The sequence below is a fragment of the Saccopteryx bilineata genome, chromosome 2 (assembly GCF_036850765.1).
Source record: "Saccopteryx bilineata isolate mSacBil1 chromosome 2, mSacBil1_pri_phased_curated, whole genome shotgun sequence".
Classification (NCBI taxonomy): domain Eukaryota; kingdom Metazoa; phylum Chordata; class Mammalia; order Chiroptera; family Emballonuridae; genus Saccopteryx; species Saccopteryx bilineata.
The window spans coordinates 300,132,617-300,154,072 of NC_089491.1; positions in this window are offsets into that span (position 1 = coordinate 300,132,617).

Here is a 21,456-nt window from a genome sequence, read left to right on the forward strand (position 1 = left end):
AGTATGCAGTTAGACAGACCATGTGACTGGTTCTGGCCAATAGACTATGAGTGGATAGAATGTATTTCACTCCTGAGTCAAAGAATTTCATTGCCAGTGAAAGAGCCTTCTCCTGCCAGAACTAGTAACAAATCCATGTGTTCTAGATGTTGCAGCAACTAAGTTGCCATCAGCCTGGGTTCCTGAAAAGCCATGTGAAGCAGACTCCTCCACAGACTTTCGTGAGAGATACACTTTGGTTTTGACAGATTTGGGGGTTGTGCATTTCTGCAGCATAATCTCACCAATCTTAACCAATATGTTACTTCCACCCAGCCACCTAGCTGTACCCATTATGTTGTTCCTGTTGTTTGCTTTCTTTATAGAGAACAAGTTCCTGGGCAAAGTAGAAGAAAAGGAAGGCAGGTCGCACCCTTTTATTATTCATTTGTTTGGCCATGTTGAGCTGTGCAGTGATTGCACAGTGAAACCAAGGCTACCACTCATAACATGAGTTGATGATTCTGATAACGATAGAAAACTCATTATACCATATGAACTAGGAATACTGTCTGAGAAGGAAGACAAAAAAAGAAAAGGAAAGCGACCATATCCTTTATTATTGCAAAACACTCATCTTTGGTCCCCATCACCCAGGGCCATACTATTGACCCCTTCCTTAGTGAAGAACTGGAGAGGCCCTGATGCATTTGTCTTTTGCTTCCCTGCACTTCTATTATGATGTGGAATTCTAATGGCAAAGCCCCCATCAGCACCTCTGCTCAGTGGTTCGAAGTGGGTTGAATTGTACCCGGCGGCAGGGGGTGATAAATGTAGCGTGAGCTGCCTTTCCCCCAGCAAACTGCAAATTGCCTGAGCAGTACAGCCCACAAAAGGTTCCCGTGGAGTGAATTTATCTTGCATTGTTGAGTGGAGAGGAAAAGAGAAGAGACCGGGCATTCTATTTTTGCAAAGTCACATGCGATCTTGTTCAACGTGCAGTCCACACATCTTTTCAAGGGGGCTCCAGTGGAAAAGAGTAGCAGCTCGGGAATGTACAACAGATAAAGGGATTTATTTTTAACACTGTTGGAGTTCACGACCGTGTGAGGATTTCAATTTCAAGTCACTCGCTTCTGAATAATAGTAATGCGTTCTGCATATTATGTCACCCAATAATTCAGGATGGAAAAGACCATGCCATGGACCAGAGGATAAAACCATCAAGGGAAATCTTGCCTTTCCATGATGACACCTATTTATTTAGGGGAGGAGAGCTATGGTCCTATCAGTGACCCAAGCTGTCCTTGATCCTTGCTTCTGTTAATATGCCTAAGTCGAGTATTCCCTTCTGGACAAAATGTCATTAATACTTCATGGGTTTGTCAAGGCAGCTTTCATTTTGGAATCCTCCTACATGTTAAAAAATAATAAGAACTTTGGTATCTGACTAGCTTCATTATACCAGGCTTTAGTATGAGGTCTTTGGGACAAGTCTTTCAAGTACAGGCCTTTCCCTGTCTCCTGGAATAGCAGCTCTTCTTGAGAAAGCAAAGGTTGTCATAAGACTTGATAATGTTACCTTAGCCACGAATCAGGAGATATTCAATTACTTGACCCTCTTATCTTTTTCTTATGTTTTCAGATAAGTCCAGAAGGGGTTGGGGTAGGATTTAGTTTTTCTTTCTATCTGGAAAGCATCCTCTTCTCTAAAGGTAGGCCCAAATCCTCTCCCATTTTTCTAGTTCCACTTACTCCACAATGACTTTCTTGACAACTCCAGCCCATAGAGATTTCCTGACAGTCTTAACCACTGCCTTGACTCTTATTATAAATACCTGCTCTCCCCCTTGTATCTCTCACAGCACTTTATGCACAGTAAATGATCAAAACATAAACTCTCTCAGTCGGGGTGGCAGTTAATAGACTGGTGGTTAATAGCTTGAGCTTAGGAACCACACAAAAGCAGGTTCAAGGACAAGTTAGTGATCCTCTCCACATTATGATTTCCTCATTGTAAAGTGGAAATAATGATGATAACCTCTACCTCAAAGAATCAGTGAGAGGAAGAAGTAAGATAATGTATTTAAAGGGTTTAGCACAATATTTGTAACACTTAGTAAGGGTTAGCTGTAATCATTCTTGATTATAATTTATGGACACTTCCTTTGTTGGGCTGTGGTCCGCCGTCCACAGCCCTGTTAACTGGAGCCTGCTGAGGCACAGCAGTAACTCCGTTACTGAGCTTCAAGTATCTAAGGTTGGACTTACAGTAAGTAAGGCAGAAGTTTCCTGTTTCTACATTCTGCTACATTTGCTTAGAAGAACATCTCTGGGACTTGTGAACAAAATGATGATATAAAGAAATCCTTCAAGACAGAGTTAACAGGCAAATACCTGACCAGAGCAGAAATGATTAAGTTTTCTGATTAAGACAGGGCTCCTGAAGTCAAGGTGTTACCCCAATTAATTGGAAAAACCATCACATATATGATCAGACCCGTCCCCATAGATACTGAACATGTTTTTGTTGCTAAGAGCTGCTCATGAATAGAGGTCTTCAGAGGAATCTGTGGCGGGCCCTGCTAAGATACCTTTCTTTTCTGTTTAAGTAAAAACAGGCTGACCTTTCTATAGCTCTCTGTGGCCTTTGGGGGTGAGATGAGAAAAAAAAATACCACCACTCCATGGTGCTTGGTTATTATCTATAGCTATTCTAATAGATGGGTCTAGAGATCAATGGATGCGGGCATTTTTCCCCCAGGATACTATAGCCTGGGAGGGCAACTCTTCACACACCGTGGGTTTGGAAAACAACAATAGTCAGAACAACTCTGTTGTTTAACTCCAAGTCAGAGACTGTTGTTCCCTGGAATCCAAGCAGAGTGTGTTGTGCTGTCCACACTCAACCAGGTAATTGCTTCGTCAATTACCCAGAGTCAGCTGAAACTCTGGCTCTAGCCACCAACTGGTCTAGCAGGGCTCTCTTCACTCTTGAACATAACATGTGTGTATATGTATAAATATATATTTATTTTCTGTCCCTTTAAAACCACAGAACCTGATTCCCCATCCCAACAGACTACATCCTGTTTTCTCCTTCAACATCATCCAATCTCATATGCAGAGCCCAGCCCTGCATGCCGTTTGCCTATTGCAACATGTGGTCATTTTTAAAATAAGATTTCCTGTTGGAGAGGCTGTGGAGAAAAAGGAACCCTCATTCACTGTTGGTGGGACTGTAAAGTAGTACAACCATTATGGAGGAAAGTATGGTGGTTCCTCAAAAAACTGCAAATAGAACTACCTTATGACCCAGCAATCCCTCTACTGGGTATATACCCCAAAACCTCAGAAACATTGATACGTGAAGACACATGTAGCCCCATGTTCATTGCAGCACTGTTCACAGTGGCCAAGACATGGAAAGAACCAAAAAGCCCTTCAATAGAAGACTGGATAAAGAAGATGTGGCACATATACACTATGGAATACTACTCAGCCATAAGAAATGATGACATCAGATCATTTACAGCAAAATGGTGGGATCTTGATAACATTATAAGGAGTGAAATAAGTAAATCAGAAAAAAACAAGAACTACAAGATTCCATACATTGGTGGAACATAAAAATGAGACTAAGAGACATGGACAAGAGTGTGGTGGTTACCAAGGGTGGGGGGGGGAGGGAGGACATGGGAGGGAGGGAGGGAGAGAGTTAGGGGGAGGGGGAGGGGCACAGAGAACTAGATAGAGGGTGACGGAGGACAATCTGACTTTGGGCGAGGGGTTTGCAACATAATTTGATGACAAAATAACCTAGACATGTTTTCTTTGAATATATGTACCCTGATTTATTAATGTCATCCCATTACCATTAATAAAAATTTATTAAAAAAAAATAATAAAATAAAATAAGATTTCCAAAGCAATAAACATCAACTTTAAAATTTTATAAAAAAAAAAAAAAGAATGATGAACAACAATAAAAATATACTTACTCTCTAGATATGGTAATATCCAGAGAATATAACCCATTTGCAACTTTTCAAAATAATATTTCAACATTTTTAATTAACAAGGTTAAAAAATAAGAAATAAATAATAACATTCTGAGCTAAAAAGTGAAATAGTTTCATTATTTTAATAGTGTTTGATTTCCAACTAGTGTTTACTGATTTCCAACTCCATAAAATGTTTTATTAAATTAAATCCCTTATGACTCATGCTTCCTCTCCATATGAAAAAGTTCTATTTGTCAATTTGCAGATAGACCAGCCAGTTCATAATGCTCCTTGCCCTACATAACAATGACTGGCTCACCTATGCCTTTGATGTTTTTCTAGTGAATGAGTTGGAGTTAGAAAGAATCAGATTCTTGCCCTTTCAGTATTTTTCTCTTTGGGACCAATTGATAGTGAGGTTTGTTACCCCTGACATACAGATTGAGGAAAATGGGAAACACCAGACCAGAACCACCTCCACAATCTTAATGACAGTGATAGTCTTTAAGAAGTGGGACTAATCCATCCATAGGGAATAATCAAAACAGCTGTAGGGTTCGGCAGCAGGGTAAGGATGACTTTGAGACTCGCCAATGCGTAAAAAGAACTGTTATTTGCAGTGACTCTCCTCTATGGGCAGAGCCATCCTGCACAGCTCACACCACATAAACATTAGACATACTGGGGGACTTGGTTATAATATTTGTGGGAAGGGACATAGGACATAAAACACTAGAAAATGCTATTCATTAAAAATACAATAGACAAGTCACAAAATAGAAAAGGACAATCTGGACAGCTCATAAGTATAAGCAGTTATGCTCCTACCTCTTTAATAATAAAAGACATAAATCAAAACAAAAGTAGGACTTTATGGCTTTTATATTGTAAACCACTTGAAAGTAAAATAACAAAAGAATAATAATGATTGCAACTACTATATGCCATGCCCTGTTTTGAGCAAAACTCCAGTAATTCTCACAAGACCTTATGAAAAAGATGCTAGTATCATTTCATTGTACAGCTGAGGAAACCGAAAGAAAGAGATGCTAACTAACTATCTTAACCGAAAGTTACATAGCAAAAAAGTGACAGAGCCAAGATTTAATATCAAGCACTGGCAAGGACATGGGGAAATGGAACATTCATGCTGTGCTAATGGTAACTCAAATTGGTACAGACATTCTAGAATGCAGCCTGCAAACCCTTAGTGCATGCAGGTATGCTTCACACTACTTCCTAACATTCCCACTCCTGGATGTATAAGAAGCTTCACAGAGGTCCATATTGAGACATAGACACAGTTTTCCCTTGCATCTCTGTTTGTCAGTACTCTTAGCTAGGAAAATGGATATATAAAACATACTACATTTAACATATATGCATAACAGAATATGGTGAAAAATAATGAACAGAACAGATTTCAAAATATTGCTTTAAGTAAATAAAATGAAGAGTTATAGCATAAAATTATTTCTGTACTTTTTAGTATGCACAAGCAACACAATTTTTTAATTCTTTGCCTGTTTATTCCTGGAAATAAGTAAATAAAATCTGGGTCACAGTGCTAGGCAAAATTTGACCTCCAAGAAGATTTTACCTTCTAATACTCAGAATTTTGAATATGTTAACTTGAATGGGAAAGGGACATTACAGAAGTAATTAAGGTTGCGAACCATTTGACCTTGAAATAGGGAGATTATCTTGGTTGTTGGGTTGAATCAATGACCCCTTAAAAGAAGAAAGGAAAGCAGAAGAGGAAGTTGGAGAGATTCTAATAGGAGAAATTCTAAGCACAGAAAGGATTCTAGACACCATTGCTAGCATTGAAGGTGCAAAGGGCTACAAGCCAAAGAATGTCGGTGGCTTCTAGACGCAAAGAAATGACTCCCACCAACAGCCAGCAAGAAACTTTATGCAACCAACAACCTAAATGAGCTAAGAGGACGATGTGCCCTAGGACTCCTAGGTAAGTACCATCTCTTGAGACCCTTAGCAGAAATCCAGCCAAGTCTGATGGGCTTCTGAGCAATAGAAACTGTGAGATAAGTAATCTGTGTTATTGCCTGACCAGGAGGTAGAGCGGTGGATAGATCATCGGACTGGGATGTGGAAGACCTTGGTTCAAAACCCTGAGGTCGCCAGCTTGAGCGTGGGTTCATCTGGTTTGAGCAAGGCTCACCAGCTTGCACCCAAGGTCGCTGGCTTGAACAAGGGTTTACTTGGTCTGCTGTAGCCCCCCGGTCAAGGCACATGAGAAATCAATCAATGAAAAATTAAGGTCCCGCAATGAAAATTTGATGCTTCTAATCTTTCTCCTTTCCTGTCTGTCTGTCCCTATCTGTCCCTCTCTCTAACTCTCTTTCTCTTTCCCCCCAAAAAAAATGTGTTATTTAAAGTTTCCATATTTGTGGTAGTTTGTTAAGGCAGCAGTAGAAAATCACTAAAGTCATCAAGAATATATAATATATATGACACTCACAAGACTTGGTTCCTACAGAGGGAGGAATAGAGACAGGAAGAGAAGGAAAAAAGCAGCAAACAATAACAGAATAGAGTAACAGAGGTTGATATTAATACTGTGTCATGAATTGAGGACATTGATCAACTCAGTTCTGTGAAACTGAGGTAAAAAAATATTATGCAGGAAAAAAAACACTTGGTAACTATTTGCCCAGGAAATTTCAAGAGCACTCTCTGGTCTCATCAAGGTGCAATTCTGCATGAAGAAGAAAGATACACTTGTACTTTCTGGACACACCTACGGTAACTTGCTCTGCCCATAGGATTTGGAGGGCTTTCTTCTGTTAGAAGTCGTCTTTCCCAACCATGTTGGTGGGAAGGCTCAACAGCCTGACCTGAGGCCTCCGGCCCATTGAGAGTTTTCCTCACTGACCTCTGTTTATCTTCTCTTCGTTCCCAGTTTCATTCTGGTTCCTTCTCTGCACTGTGATATTTCACATCAGACTGGTCCATTCATTCTATGACAGATTTTATTCCTCTTTCTAACATTACCCCCAACCAGACACAATTTGAGAAACCCCCTTCTTAGCCTTCTAAAGAAGCACCATATCTTGGTTCAGGAATAAATGTGGGTAATGAGAGTGGGATTTGAGTAATTTAGAGTCTAGTCCTCTGCATGCTATGGCTTATAAATTTTAATCCATAGAAGCTTCTGGTCAGATGTCAATTATTGTCCCTAAAGTGAGAAAGGGTCTGATGTTTCCACTGAGCAATGGCTTTGCACACCACACACACACACACACACACACACACACCATGGCTGTCCAAAAGCCAAAGACAGTGAAAAATCTGTCTTGGGTTTCTAGAATCCCCAGTGGAAATCTGTTTCTGTCACTCAAGAGGTGACTATCCTCTGTCAAATCCAGGAAAATCCTACAAGCTCTGAACTCTCAGTTGATTTGTTCCCCCATCCCAGGTGGAGAAAGCAATCCGGAGTGCCCGTCTGATCACATTTGTGACAGTAATTATCCAGGAATTGGATACCAAGTCATTATCAGTGAATGAATTATTACTAGAAACAGTTAGTGTCCAATAATGAAGTTAATGGGAGGTAATATGACAGTCATTAGACTGACACAGCTCTTTTCATTGTTAAAATAGCCATCAGAGGCTGGCAACAGGCAGGTGAGATTGACGTTTTTCAGGCAGTGTTTACAACACATTGCCTGGACTCTGTTCCTGTGGTCTCAGAAATGGGCCAAATGATAAGGGTTTGTGTTTCCGGAGGGAAGTCAGCATCGGCTGGTCAGAAGAGAGCTTCCTAGGCTTCAACAATGCTGACAGCCTTGTGGCTCCTTGGCCACAGGATAACCTTTGCACAAGCTGCTCATGTCTTTTATCTCATCTATACAATGCCTATACTTTTCTTCCATCCACAATTCAAATATTACTTCCAGAGAAAATTGTCTATAAATCCTCCAGGAGGATTTATCCCCCCTCCATCTATGGTGCCGTGTTTAAATGTCTATCGCTACTTCTCGAAGTTACCTTCTGATGTGTTAACGTGTGTCTCTTGCTTCACTGAGAATACCTTCCGAGAGGCAGGAGCTGATGCTCCTCACCCCTGTATCACTAGCACCTCAGAAAATACCTCCAGATCCCCTAAAAACATCTGATGAAAGAGGAAAGGGAGGAAGATGGAAGAATAAAAAGAAGAGAGGAGGAATGATGGAAAGGAGGGAAGTGGGCAGGGAGGACTGAAGAAGAAAGAAGAGTGAAAGGAACCAGGTTCTAACTCAGACTCTGCAAACCGTGATGGACAACAAACCATTTAACCCATCTAGTTCTAAATTTTCAAAGAACGGGGGGGGGGGGGGGGGGGATCATCCTTTTGTTTCTGAATTTGTAGACTGAAGATAGATGCAGGATAGCACTTGGGCTCAGATGAAAGAATTTATAAATACCAAGGATTTTTATCCCTGCGTTGTGCTGGATAAAAGCCACGTCTTTCTGACACTGTTTGGAAACATCCCTCCCTGTACATACCTGTATGGGCATTGATGGGGCCGAGAACAAATGAAACCAGCTCAGCTCAGCAGAAAGAGCCAGAGCTGCATGCGTAGCCAATGATACTCCGGCACCTGATCATTTTCTCTCCCTTTAGCTCACTGCAGTCGGTACAAAGTGAAAATCTATAGGAAAAATCACTAGTTAACGGCAAAAATCTTTTGGTGAGAAGAGGAAAATTGAAGGGTGATAATTCTTCACCTTTATTGGCTCAGGTCAATGGTTGTGTGGGTCTAACAGCTGTTCCCTGCAATGCCACAAAATAAGGCCTCATTTTCTGGGTGACCTACATGCCCGTGGAATTGAAGCCATAGAGTTCCCCTGAAGGAATCTGAAGGCTCCAAACACTTGGAGGTGGCCCGATAGGCTGAAGAGCCAGAGAATGGGGGACTTCCTGTCCTCTTAACCTCCACCCCCTCTCTCTACAACAGGAACTTTCTGAGCCAGCCAGCGAAGGATGAAAAGAGACACACCTCAAATTCTTCAGAGCTGAGAACACCCAAGTAGAGACTAATGTCTTCTTCTTGAACATCATCTGGGTTTATGTATTAGTCAAGATTCTCCAGAGACACAGGTTCAATAGGGGTGTGTGTGTGGAGAGAGAGAGAGAGAGAGAGAGAGAGAGAGAGAGAGAGAGAGAGACTTATTATAAGGAATCGGCTTACATAATTTTGAAGGCTGAGAAGTCCCCGTATCTGCAGTTGGCAAGCCAGAAAGCCGGGAGAGCCAACAGTCTGAGTCTGAAGGCCTGAGAACCAGGAGAGCTGATGGTGTAAGTTCCAGCCCAAAAGCCAGCTGGCTCAAGACCCAAGAAAAGCCAATGTTTCCATCCAAGTCTGAAGGCTGGAAAGACCAATGTCCCAGCTCAAATAGTCAGACAGGGGAAGTTCTGTCTTAATCAGCCTTTTTGTTCCATTTAGGTCTTCAACTGGTATGATGAAGCTCACAGGAGAGAAGGCAATCTGTTTTACTCAGTCCACAAATTCAAATGTTAATATTATTCAGAAATACCCTCATAGACATACTCAGAAAAAAATGTTTGACCAAATGTCTGGGCTCATCATGGCTTGCTCAAGTTAATACATGGAATTGATCATCACAGCTTAGAACCCCCTTCTTTCAGCCCCTACAGTGACGGCACCAATCACCCAGGGTGGACATACCAATGCCTGGAGGCAAAGGGATCTCCTAACTGTAGTACACATAGCATCTCCTCTAGAACATCACTCAGGGTGCAAGCCTGCTGCCTCAGCAAATCCTGCTGCTACCACCATGCTACACGGACTCCCCGGTACTCCAGCCCTCAGGCTTGGACTAAATCTACAGCACCGGCTTTCCTGGACCTCCACCTTGCAAACACCAGACTTGGCAACAGACTCTCCTTATGTGCTTGGCTGATTGGATGAGAGTGTTAACTTTCGCAAGGCCAAGGGATTCCAGGGTATAGGGCGTATGCGCCATTGCAGTGACAGTGCATGTTTTTTGAATAGTGTTAATGACCCTAAGGTGTATATAGAATCATGTTAAATCCTTATCTTTGCAAAATTACAAAAGACACTTTAAGAAACTGCCATTTATGCCAAACCATTTACCAACATGACTTTATTAGCAGCCACAGATACGACTCTGGGCAACAGCTTCCTTCTCTCAGGGGACTGTGTACATGTGACCTCAGCTCTGACTGTGCTGCCTGCTCGGGCCATTGAATAGGGAATTGGAGTTTGCCTGAGACAACTCATTTGTAATGACTGGAGCATTAATTATAAGTAATTTGGAAAATGTCTTGGTGACTATGCATGCATTGAGCGGAACCAATTAAACTGGTGAGACCAGGCACTTAGGAGGCCAGGCAGCTGCTTTGCAGAGGGCTCAGGTGAGAAGTGAGCCGAGGGCTGTCCACCAGGTGCACGGCAGTCCTGCATTAGCAAAAGCAGGCCACCCTGAGCTGAGCCAGCGATGGGAGGCAGAGAGGAATGAAGCGGGGAACAGGGTCTGAGCGAAGAAGAAAGCCCTCATTATATCTGTGAAATTAAACACAGTTATAAAAGTACTAAGGATATTACTAGCTATTATCTGACATTAATATACAGGAGCTGATAATGGAAAGGGGTTCATGATCTCTTCGACTAAATCGGCACATGCTTACGCAAGACACTTAAAATAAAGGCAAGGCAATTATCAAAGGAGGTCAAATGCAGACATAGCCAATCTAACACTTGATGGGATTTTTCAACCTAGCTTGTGATCCACTATCATTGGTCGGCAAACTCATTAGTCAACAGAGCCAAATATCAACAGTACAACGAATAAATTTTTTTTGAGAGCCAAATTTTAAACTTAAACTATATAGGTAAGTACATTTCTTATTGAGGTAGCACCCACATGTGGTATTTTGTGGAAGAGCCACACTCAAGGGGCCAAAGAGCCACAGGTGGCTCACGAGCCTTGGTTTACCAACCAGGTCCTAGGTCCTCTAGTGAGGAGGACAAGTGAACTCCTCCATTGCCGTTCCCCGTATAGCATCTAAGTTCACCCCTGACATCCCCTAATCTCCAAACTTCGAGGAAGTTGTGTCACAACTAAATTCCTATTTTCTTTTCATTTTGAGGCATGTTTTCGGTATAAATAAATTTGTATGATTTTGACATATTCTAGTGTCAAATCTATTTTATCCCAATAGCTCAGAGGTTCTCTTTCCTAGTTGTTTTTCCAGTACAGTGTTTGTGTCCCATAACAGGGATCTGCAAATATTTTTTTAAAAGGCCTGGTTAATAAATATTTGAGGCTTTGTGGATGATATGGAGTCTGTCACAGCCACTCAACTCTGCCTTTGTTGCAGAGAACAGCCACAGACAATACAGTGACAACAGAAGCATGGCTATGTTCAAATTAATGTCTGCTCACAAGCCCCATATTTACAGATGTGGTTTGCAGGGCAATGGTCTGCCAACCTCCATCCCCCAGGAACCGAGTAATGGAGAAGATTGTCCAGATAGTGAAGCCTGCCTCTACGGACTTCCACATGAAGGAGCACCTTCCCTGCCACTGTGACAATTCAGGCAGAGGTAGATGGGCCACTCCCGCCCTCACCCTAATGACTATGCTGGCTCACAGCCGCTTTGGAAAAACGGAAGTCAGATCACATCATTCTTCAGCTCAGAATCCCCAAGAGCATCCCCCGCCCCATCTCACTTAGAGTAAAAGATAAGCACTCAACATCTGCTCAACCCATGCCTCTCTGGTGTCATTTCCTGCACTGTCCCCTCTTACTGCTCCAGCTCCTCGCCTCCTCGGATTCCTCCAGGGAGCCAGGAAGACTTCCACTTGGGATCTTTGCACTTATAATCCTCCCTGCCTGGAATGTTCTTTCTCCAAAAGCCTACAGAGCTCACCCCCTCACTTCCTTCAGGTCTCTACTCAAAGTCACCATTTCGGTAAGGTCTTCCCTGTTCGTCTTCCCTGGCATCTCACTTGGCTTTGCATACTCCTTTCTCTGCTGCCCTTTCTCCCTTGGCATTCACCATGATTTAGCATCATCTATCCCTTTACTTAGCCTTGATTTCTTTGTCCCTCCACTCCACTTGAATACAGACTTCTCAAAGTCAGTTTGCTTTGTTGACTGCAGTATCCCCATTTACCTAGAACAGTGTTCAGGACATAATCAATAAATATTTGTTAAAGAAATGCATCATGGCCCATAATCCTAAAAGGATTCTCATTACACTGAGGCATTTTCAATTAAATGAGGCTGCTCTTTTGTCTGAGGACACATTCCCTTCCTCCCTGCACTAGGCATCTGCCTGCCTGGAAAAGATTAGAAATTGTTACAGAATGAATGGAAATGGAAAAAAAAAAACTGAGGCAGTATTCACTTTTGAAAGTCAAACTCTGGGTTGCAGAAGCTGTGCAATAGCTGGCACGTCAGGCTATTGTCTCAAGAAAGGATTATCCCGTCTCTTTACCTCCTTTCGCACATCAGCACCTGGTCTCGATCAACACCTGGACTCAATTATAACTGCTTTTCTGCAGTGTGAAGGGCTGTTCTGTTCTACAGCGGGGGCTGGGGAGAAAAACCCACCCCTGCTCCATCCTGGGTATGGTGAGAAGTGAGGGGATGAGGCTCAGAGCACATTATGGTCACCGCTGTCCCCTCTCTGGATTTAGGTGCAGAGAAGAAGGAGGTAAAGTAGATAAGTCGACAGAAGTGCTAATTGGAGGAGCCATCTTTTCTGTTACTGTTTGGCTCTCTGGGAAGTATCTTGCTACTAGGCAGGATCCCACCAAGCTGGGCCTGACCAGAGATAATCTCTGGAGGGCTGTCAAGCAGCGGACAGCCCTGAGTTCAGGTTAACTGAGCCACTGGAAGTTCCTGGATGGTATGGCTGCTGAGTTGAGAGTCACTGGGTCCCCTATGACAATTCCAGATGACCCCACAGTATGGCCTAGAAGTAAAACTTTTGGCCAGCGCACTGACCAGAGACATAGCCTGAGACTCACTATTAAGATGCTGGTGGGCGCCAAGGGGAGACCAATCAGCTGGACCTGCACTGGCACTGTAGGCAGAGCAAACACACATGATGCTGATTTGCACCAGCCACCCACATGGGCATCAGAAGCACACAAGGCACATTAGCCCAGTGATTACACAGACAAGGGGGCAGCAGCTAACACTAGGAGGCTGGAATTGCTGGGAGCAATTCCTCACGGTAACAGACCCTGGCTAGATCCCACTAATCTTTTTTCTCTCCTTGAGCACATAGGAAACTACACTTACTAGCCTGCTTTACAGTTACACTTAGACCCTATGACCAGTTTCTGGTAAATGGAAAGTGAGCAGTAATAATGTCCACCATGCACAATTCCTTTATGCAATTTTATTCCCAGAAAAACACTAAGGTCATATACTGGAGAGACAGAGAGGGATGTTTTGAAGGAAAAAATAAAAAGAAAAGGAGCCTGGATCATTAAATCACCACTTGGAGAAAAGCTGTCCTTCCCACATCAAATTGTGACATGCAAGATAAATATACCGACTTTGAGTTGAGGCACTGAGATGGGGGGGGGGGGGTAAGATACTAGCATTATTTGTCCTGATGAATAAATCTAACCAATGCAAAGCCATACACTCCTTTTCCATATGCCCAAATGCCAAGGACGAAGGCTCTATGAGACATCAGAATTTGTTTTTTCCTAAAGAAAAATTAAACATTACCTGAAGGCATTATTTAACTTTTTAAGTTTAAAATTGGACTAAAGTTATATCAGACTGAATATTTAGTTAATTTATTTTTCCATTAAGTGGAAGTTTAGGAGAAAGACCAAGTTAATTACAGACAAAAGTAAAATATCATATTTTATTCTTTTGCATATCTGTGTTAGGCTGGAAGTAAAATTTGCGATCTCATTACACACAATTTGGAAGGAAGGTTAGAACAGTAATTCTAAGATTCTAATTCTAGCTTCTCAGCTCTAATAAGTGAAGGAAAGTACAGAAAGAAGGAAATGTGCTAGGGGCTATGCACAAGGCTTTCAAATCAGTCCCAATATGGTTTGACTTTTGCCCAGCCTCATATAAATCCATGACCTTGAGAAAGTCATTTAATGAATTTGAGCCTCGTTTCCTCACCAGAAGTAGGGATGATACTACCTCTTTGCAAGGATTAGGAGTTATATTATGTATCAATCACTTAACCCAGTGCCTAACACAGAGAACTTGCATAATGATTTGCAGATTTTAAAAATCATAAAAATCAACAAAAAGGAAAGACAGAGAATTTTAGAATATAGAGTTGAAAAAAAACTTTTATACTCTAGGTCCTGCATCTTAAAAGAATGTCATACTTTTTAACACTTAAGAAATTTTTCTCCTCTCTTTATCTGATTCTCTCTCTCTCTTTCACACACACACACACACACACACACACTTCTTATATAACAATTTTATTTGTATTTAAATATGCAATTAATATCTTTGCAAAAATAATTAGATCCTAAGTTTGGAACTTCACAAAGCTGCAATTTGACATCATAATTCTGCCTCTTTCCAAATAACCATTTGGGACGAGTAGCAACACCCCACTGGGACTTCATATCTAATAATTTTAAAAGGTCAGTTTTCCCTAAAGTGGAACGTGACACCACTTCACCCCCAGAGGGACTGATATTACTAAAGATGTATGTGCAGAAGATGGATGATCACCCATGTAGGATATTGGGAGAGGGAAAATCATACATTTTTTCTGACTGCCTTTGATCTGCTCAGCTGTGAGAAATAACCTCTTGCTTCCTACAGAACCAACACCACTAGTTTCTGAAATAGAGAGCCCACCCTGGAATTCCACAGGAGTTCACTCCCTAAATAAATGGTGTCATCTGTGTCTAGAGTAGTCTTTGCTGCCAAGGACCCCTTTGGTACAAGGCTACAGCCTTCTAATTGCCCCCAGTTACTATAAATTCAGTTACATTTTTAAATGACTTTTTATTTAATTAATCCCAACAGCATATGCATATAATATATGTATGTGTACAGACATGTGTTTATATATACACACATACATATATATTTGAAAATAAGTTGCACAAATAAGAACAAGACATTTTTCCTTCTGTAAACACTGTTTAGCATACTGCATCTAGATTAACCCTCTGCTCTCTCAGCTGACAATAGCTCACAGGTAGATTCTTTATCAGTTAAGGTGAGGAAGCAGAAGAGTAGTAAGGACTTCAACTTGTTTTCCTTCCACCTTCCACTTGACATCTGACATGTACCTACGTGTACCTAGGTTATGCACAATTCCCTTCTTACCAATTAACTTCACTCCTTTCTCCCTCCTCAGGAAACCAAGCAAAAAGGCAAGCAAGAGTGAATTAACAAAAAGATAACCTTTATTATACTTTAATCTTTAGAAAACAAAGGATGCATCAATTATAAATGTTGGTGTCTTCATTATTATTTTTTTATTAATTTTAATAGGGTAACATTGATAAATCAGGGTACATATGTTCAGAAAAAGCATCTCTAGGTTATTTTGACATCTGATTATGCTGCATTCCCATCGCCCAAAGTTCAATTGTCTTCCATCACCTTCTAACTGGTTTTCTTTGTGCCCCTCCCCTTCTCCAACCCCCTCCCTCTCCTCCCCCCCACCCTGTAACCCCCACACTCTTGTCCATGTCTCTGAGTCTCATTTTTATGTCCCACCTATATATGGAATCATATAGTTCTAGTTTTTTCTGATTTATTTATTTCGCTCAGTATAATGTTATCAAGGTCCGTCCATGTTGTTGTAAATGATCCAATGTCATCATTTCTTATGGCTGAGTAGTATTCCATAGTATATATGTACCAAAGCTTTTTAATCCACTCGTCCTCTGACGGACACTTGGGCTGTTTCCAGATCTTCGCTATTGTGAACAATGCTGCCATAAACATGCGGGTGCATTTCTTCTTTTCAAACAGTGCTATGGTGTTCTTGGGGTATATTCCTAACAGTGGTACAGCTGGGTCAAAAAGCAGTTCGATTTTTAATTTCTTAAGGAATCTCCATACTGTTTTCCACAGTGGCTGCACCAGTCTGCATTCCCACCAGCAGTGCAGGAGGTTTCCCTTTTCTCCACATCCTCACCAGCACTTATTCTGTGTTGTTTTGTTGATGAGCGCCATTCTGGCTGGTGTGAGGTGATATCTCATTGTGGTTTTAATTTGCATTTCTCTAATGATTAGTGATGTTGAGCATTTTTTCATATACCTATTGGCCATCTGTATGTCCTCTTTGGAGAAGTGTCTATTCATTTCTTTTGCCCATTTTTGTATTGGATTATTTGTCTTCCTGATATTAAGTTTTACAAGTTCTTTATAAATTTTGGTTATTAACCCCTTATGAAATGCATTGTCAAATATATTCTCCCATTGTGTAGTTTGTCTTTTTATTCTGTTCTTATTGTCTTTAGCTGTGCAGAAGCTTTTTAGTTTGATAAAGTCCCATTTGTTTATCCTGTCTTTTATTTCACTTGCCCATGGAAACAAATCGGCAAATATATTGCTGCGAGAGATGTCAGAGAGCTTACTGCCTATGTTTTCTTCTAAGATGCTTATGGTTTCACGGCTTACAGTTAAGTCTTTTATCTATTTTGAGTTTATTTTTGTGAATGGTGTAAGTTGGTGCTCTAGTTTCAATTTTTTGCAGGTAGCTGTCCAATTTTCCCAACACCATTTGTTGAAGAGACTGTCTTTACTCCAATGTATGCTCTTACCTCCTTTGTCAAATATCAGTTGTCCATACAAGTGTGGGTTTATTTTTGGGTTCTCAGTTCTGTTCCATTGATCTATATGCCTGTTCTGATGCCAATTCCAGGCTGTTTTGAGTACAATGGCTTTGTAGTATAACTTGATATCTGTAACTGTGATACCTCCCGCTTTATTCTTCCTTTTCAAGATTGCTAGGGCTATTCGGGTTCTCTTTTGGTTCCATATAAACTTTTGGAATATGTGTTCTATATCTTTGAAGTAAGTCATTGGTATTTTAATCGGTATTGCATTGAATTTATAAATTGCTTTGGGTAATATAGACATTTTAATGATGTTTATTCTTCCTAACCATGAGCACAGTATATGCTTCCACTTGTTTGTATCTTCCCTGATTTCTTTTATCAATGCTTTATAATTTTCCGAGTACAAGTCTTTAATCTCCCTGGTTAAATTTATTCCTACGTACTTTACTTTTTTGGTTGGAATTGTAAAGGGGATTGATTCCATAATTTCTCTTTCTGACAGTTCATTGTTAGTATATAACAAATTCCTCTGATTTCTGAATATTAATTTTATATCCTGCCACCTTGCTGAATTCATTTATCAAGTCTAGTAGTTTTTTGACTGCGACTTTAAGATTTTCTATATACAATATCATATCATGTGCAAATAATGATAGTTTTACTTCTTCTTTTCCAATTTGGATGCCTTTTATTTCTTTTTCTTGTCTGATTGCTGTGGCTAGGACTTCCAGAACTATGTTGAATAAGAGTGGTGAAAGGGGGCACCCCTGCCTTGTTCCTGATCTTAAGGGGATTGCTTTTCATTTTTGCCCATTGAGTATGATGTTGGCTGTGGGTTTGTCATAGATGACCTTTATCATGTTGAGGTATGTTCCCTGTATTTCCACTTTGCTGAGAGTTTTGATCATGAATGGGTGCTGGATTTTATCAAATGCTTTTTCTGCATCTATTGAAATTATCATGTGGTTTTCTCCTTCCTTTTGTTTATGTGATGAATCACATTGATTGATTTGCGAATATTGTACCAGCCTTGCTTCCCAAGAATAAATCCCACTTGATCACGGTGTTTGATTTTTTTCATATATTGCTGGATCCGGTTTGCTAATATTTTGTTGAGGATTTTAGCATCTAAATTCATCAGGGATATTGGCCTATAATTTTCTTTCTTTGTGTTGTCTTTGCCTGGTTTTGGAATCAGAATTATGCTTGCCTCATAAAAGGAGCTTGGAAGTCTACTTTCCGCTTGAATTTTTTGAAATAGCTTGAGAAGGATAGGAGTTCATTATTCTTTGAATATTTGGTAGAATTCACTTGTGAAGCCATCAGGCCTAGGACTTTTCTTTTTTGGGAGTTTTTTTTTATAACTGTTTCAATCTCATTTGTTGTAATTGGTCTGTTAAGGTTTTCTGACTCTTCCCGATTAATTTTTGGAAGATTATATGATTCAAGGAATTTGTCCATTTCATCTAGGTTGTCTAGTTTTTTGGCGTACAGTTAGTTCTTCATAGTATTTTCTTACAGTATTTTGTATTTCTGTTGTGTCAGTTGTTATTTCTCCACTCTCATTTCTAATTTTATTTATTTCAGTCCTCTCTCTTTTTTTCTTGGTGAGTCTGGTTAAAGGTTCATCGACCTTGTTTACCTTTTCAAAGAACCAGCTCCTGGTTTTATTGATCCTCTGTATTGTTTCTTTAGCCTCTATGTCATTTATTTCTGCTCTGATCTTTATTATTTCCTTCCTTCTACTAGCTCTGGGCTTTACTTGCTGTTCCTTTTCTAGTTCTTTTAGATGTAGGGTCAAGTTGTTTATTTGAGCTTTTTCTAGCTTCTTGAGGTATGCCTGTAATGCTATGAACTTCCCTCTCAGGACTGCTTTAGCTGTGTCCCATAAATTTTGAGTTGATGTATGCTAATTATTGTTTGTTTCTAGGAATTTTTTAATTTCTTCCTTGATCTCATTGTTTACCCATTTGTTATTTAATAACATGCTATTTAGTTTCCAAGTGTTTGAGTGTTTTTCAGTTTTTCTGTTGTGGTTGATTTCTAGTTTTATGCCATTGTGATCAGAGAAAATGCTCGATATGATTTCAATCTTCTTAAATTTGTTGAGACTGCTTTTGTGCCCTAACATGTGGTCTATTCTAGAGAATGTACCATGAGCACTTGAAAAGAATGTATATTCTGCTGTTTTAGGGTGAAAGATTCTGAAGATATCTATTAAATCGAGTTGATCTAGTATGTCCTTTAAGTCTGCTGTTTCTTTGTTAATTTTCTTTCTTGAGGATCTATCTAGTGATGTTAATGGCGTATTGAAATCCCCCACTATTATAGTATTGCTGTTGATCTCGCTCTTTAAATCCATCAAAGTCTGATTTGTATATTTAGGTGCTCCTATATTAGGTGCGTAGATAATATTTATAATGGTTATATCTTCCTGTTGGATTGCTCCCTTTATCATTATGTAGTGACCTTCTTTATCTCTAACTATAGTCTTTGTTTTAAAGTCCATTTTGTCTGATATAATTATTGCTACCCCAGGTTTTTTTTTTCATTTCCATTTGCGTGAAATATTTTTTCCATCCTTTTATCTTCAGTCTATGTGCATATTTTGTTTTAAGGTGTGTCTCTTGTAGACAGCATATGTATGGGTCCTGTTTTCTTATCCACACAGCTACCCTATGTCTTTTGATAGGATCATTTAATCCATTTATATTTAGGTTTATTATTGATATGTAATTGTTTATTGCCATTTTATTCTTTAAAACTGTATTCCTCTTTTGCTATATTCTTTTTCTCCTTTGATCTGTTTACAACAGGCCCCTTAGCTTTTCTTGCAGCCTTGGTTTGGTTCTAGTGAATTCCTTGAGTTTTTTTGTCTGGAAAGCTTTTTAGTTTTCCTTCAATTTTAAATGATAGCCTTGCTGGATAAAGTAGTATTGGTTATAGGCTCTTGTTGTGCATTAATTTGAATATTTCTTACCATTCCCTTCTGGCCTCCAGTGTTTCCATTGAGAGGTTGAAAGTCATCCTTATGGGGGCTCCTTTGTAGGTGATAATCTTTTTTCCTCTAGCAGCTTTTTTTTTTTTTTTTGTATTTTCTGAAGCTAGAAACAGGGAGAGACAGTCAGACAGACTCCCGCATGTGCCCAACCAGGATCCACCCAGCACGCCCACCAGGGGGCGATGCTCTGCCCCTCCGGGGCATCGCTCTGCCGTGACCAGAGCCACTTTAGCTCCTGGGGCAGAGGCCAAGGAGCCATCCCCAGCGCCCGGGCCATCTTTGCTCCAATGGAGCCTCGGCTGTGGGATGGGAAGAGAGAGACAGAGAGGAAGGAGAGGAGGAGGGGTGGAGAAGCAGATGGGTGCTTCTCCTGTGTGTCCTGGCCGGGAATCAAACCCGGGACTTCTGCACACCAGGCCAACACTCTACCACTGAGCCAACTGGCCAGGGCCTTCTAGCAGCTTTTAATATTCTCTCTTTATCACTTAGCTTTGGTATTTTAATTATGATGTGTCTTGGTGTTGATTTCTTTGGGTTTCTCTTTACTGGAGTTCTCTGTGCTTCTTGAACATGTGAGATGTTTTCCTGCCTTAATTGAGGGAAATTTTCAGCTATGATATGCTTGAACAAAGTCTCTATCTCTTATTCTTTCTCCTCTTCTTCTGCAGGAACCCTTATGATGTGGATGTTATGTCTCTTCATGTTGTCACAGAGCTCTCTTAGAGTTTCCTCAGACTTTTTGAGTCTCTTTTCTTTTTTCTGCTCTGCTTCTGTGCTTTATTTATCTTGTCCTCTAACTCGCTGATTTGATTCTCAGCTTCATCCATCCTGCTTTTAATTCTTTCCATTTTGTTCTTCATTTCTGATATTGTATTTGTCATTTCTGACTGATTCTTTTTTATTATTTCAATGTCCTTTTATATATTTGCTATCTCTTTATTTAGGTGTTCGTAATGACCATCTATTGTTGTTCTAATATCTTTGAGCATCCTAACAATCATTATTTTAAACTCTGCATCTAGTAATTTTGTTATATCTGATTTATTCAGGTCCTTTTCTGGGGATTTCTCTTGATTCATTTGTGTTGCATTTCTCTGCCTTCTCATTTTCTCTGTGTAAAGGAAGGTTTTGGCCACCGGAGTCCACTGGGTGTGGCCTCTGTTCCCTAGGTATGGTCTGTCTGCAGGCCCGTCACCCCCTCTGCTGTTGCTGCCTAGAGCATTTGGGTATGGGCATTGCCAGTGCCTGCCCACTGGGGCTGTTGCTGTGGTTTCTGCCTCTCCTTCATGGGAGTGGCTGTGATCATATGCTTGGGTATACAAGCTTTGGTGGCCTTGTTCTTTGCCCCACCCCCATGGGTGGCATTATGCTTGGCCCTGAGGGCAGTGGCAAGCACCTTTGCTCAGCTGTGGGTCTCTACCTGTTTCCGGGGTTTTGCCCTGCCCTTGCAGGAGGAGCCCGCTCGTGGGAGAGCTGCAAGCCTTGGCTCCACAGGCCAGGCAGACTGCATGCCCACACTCAGTAGCCTGTTCTGAGTTTTTGGCTCCACCCCCATGGGAGGAGCCAGCTCCCAAGTCAGGCTACAAGCCTCGGTTCCACGGGCGAGGCAAGGCTGTGCTCCTGCACCCTTGCTCAAGGGCTGGTCTCCTCCCCTTCTGGGGTTCCCGCCCT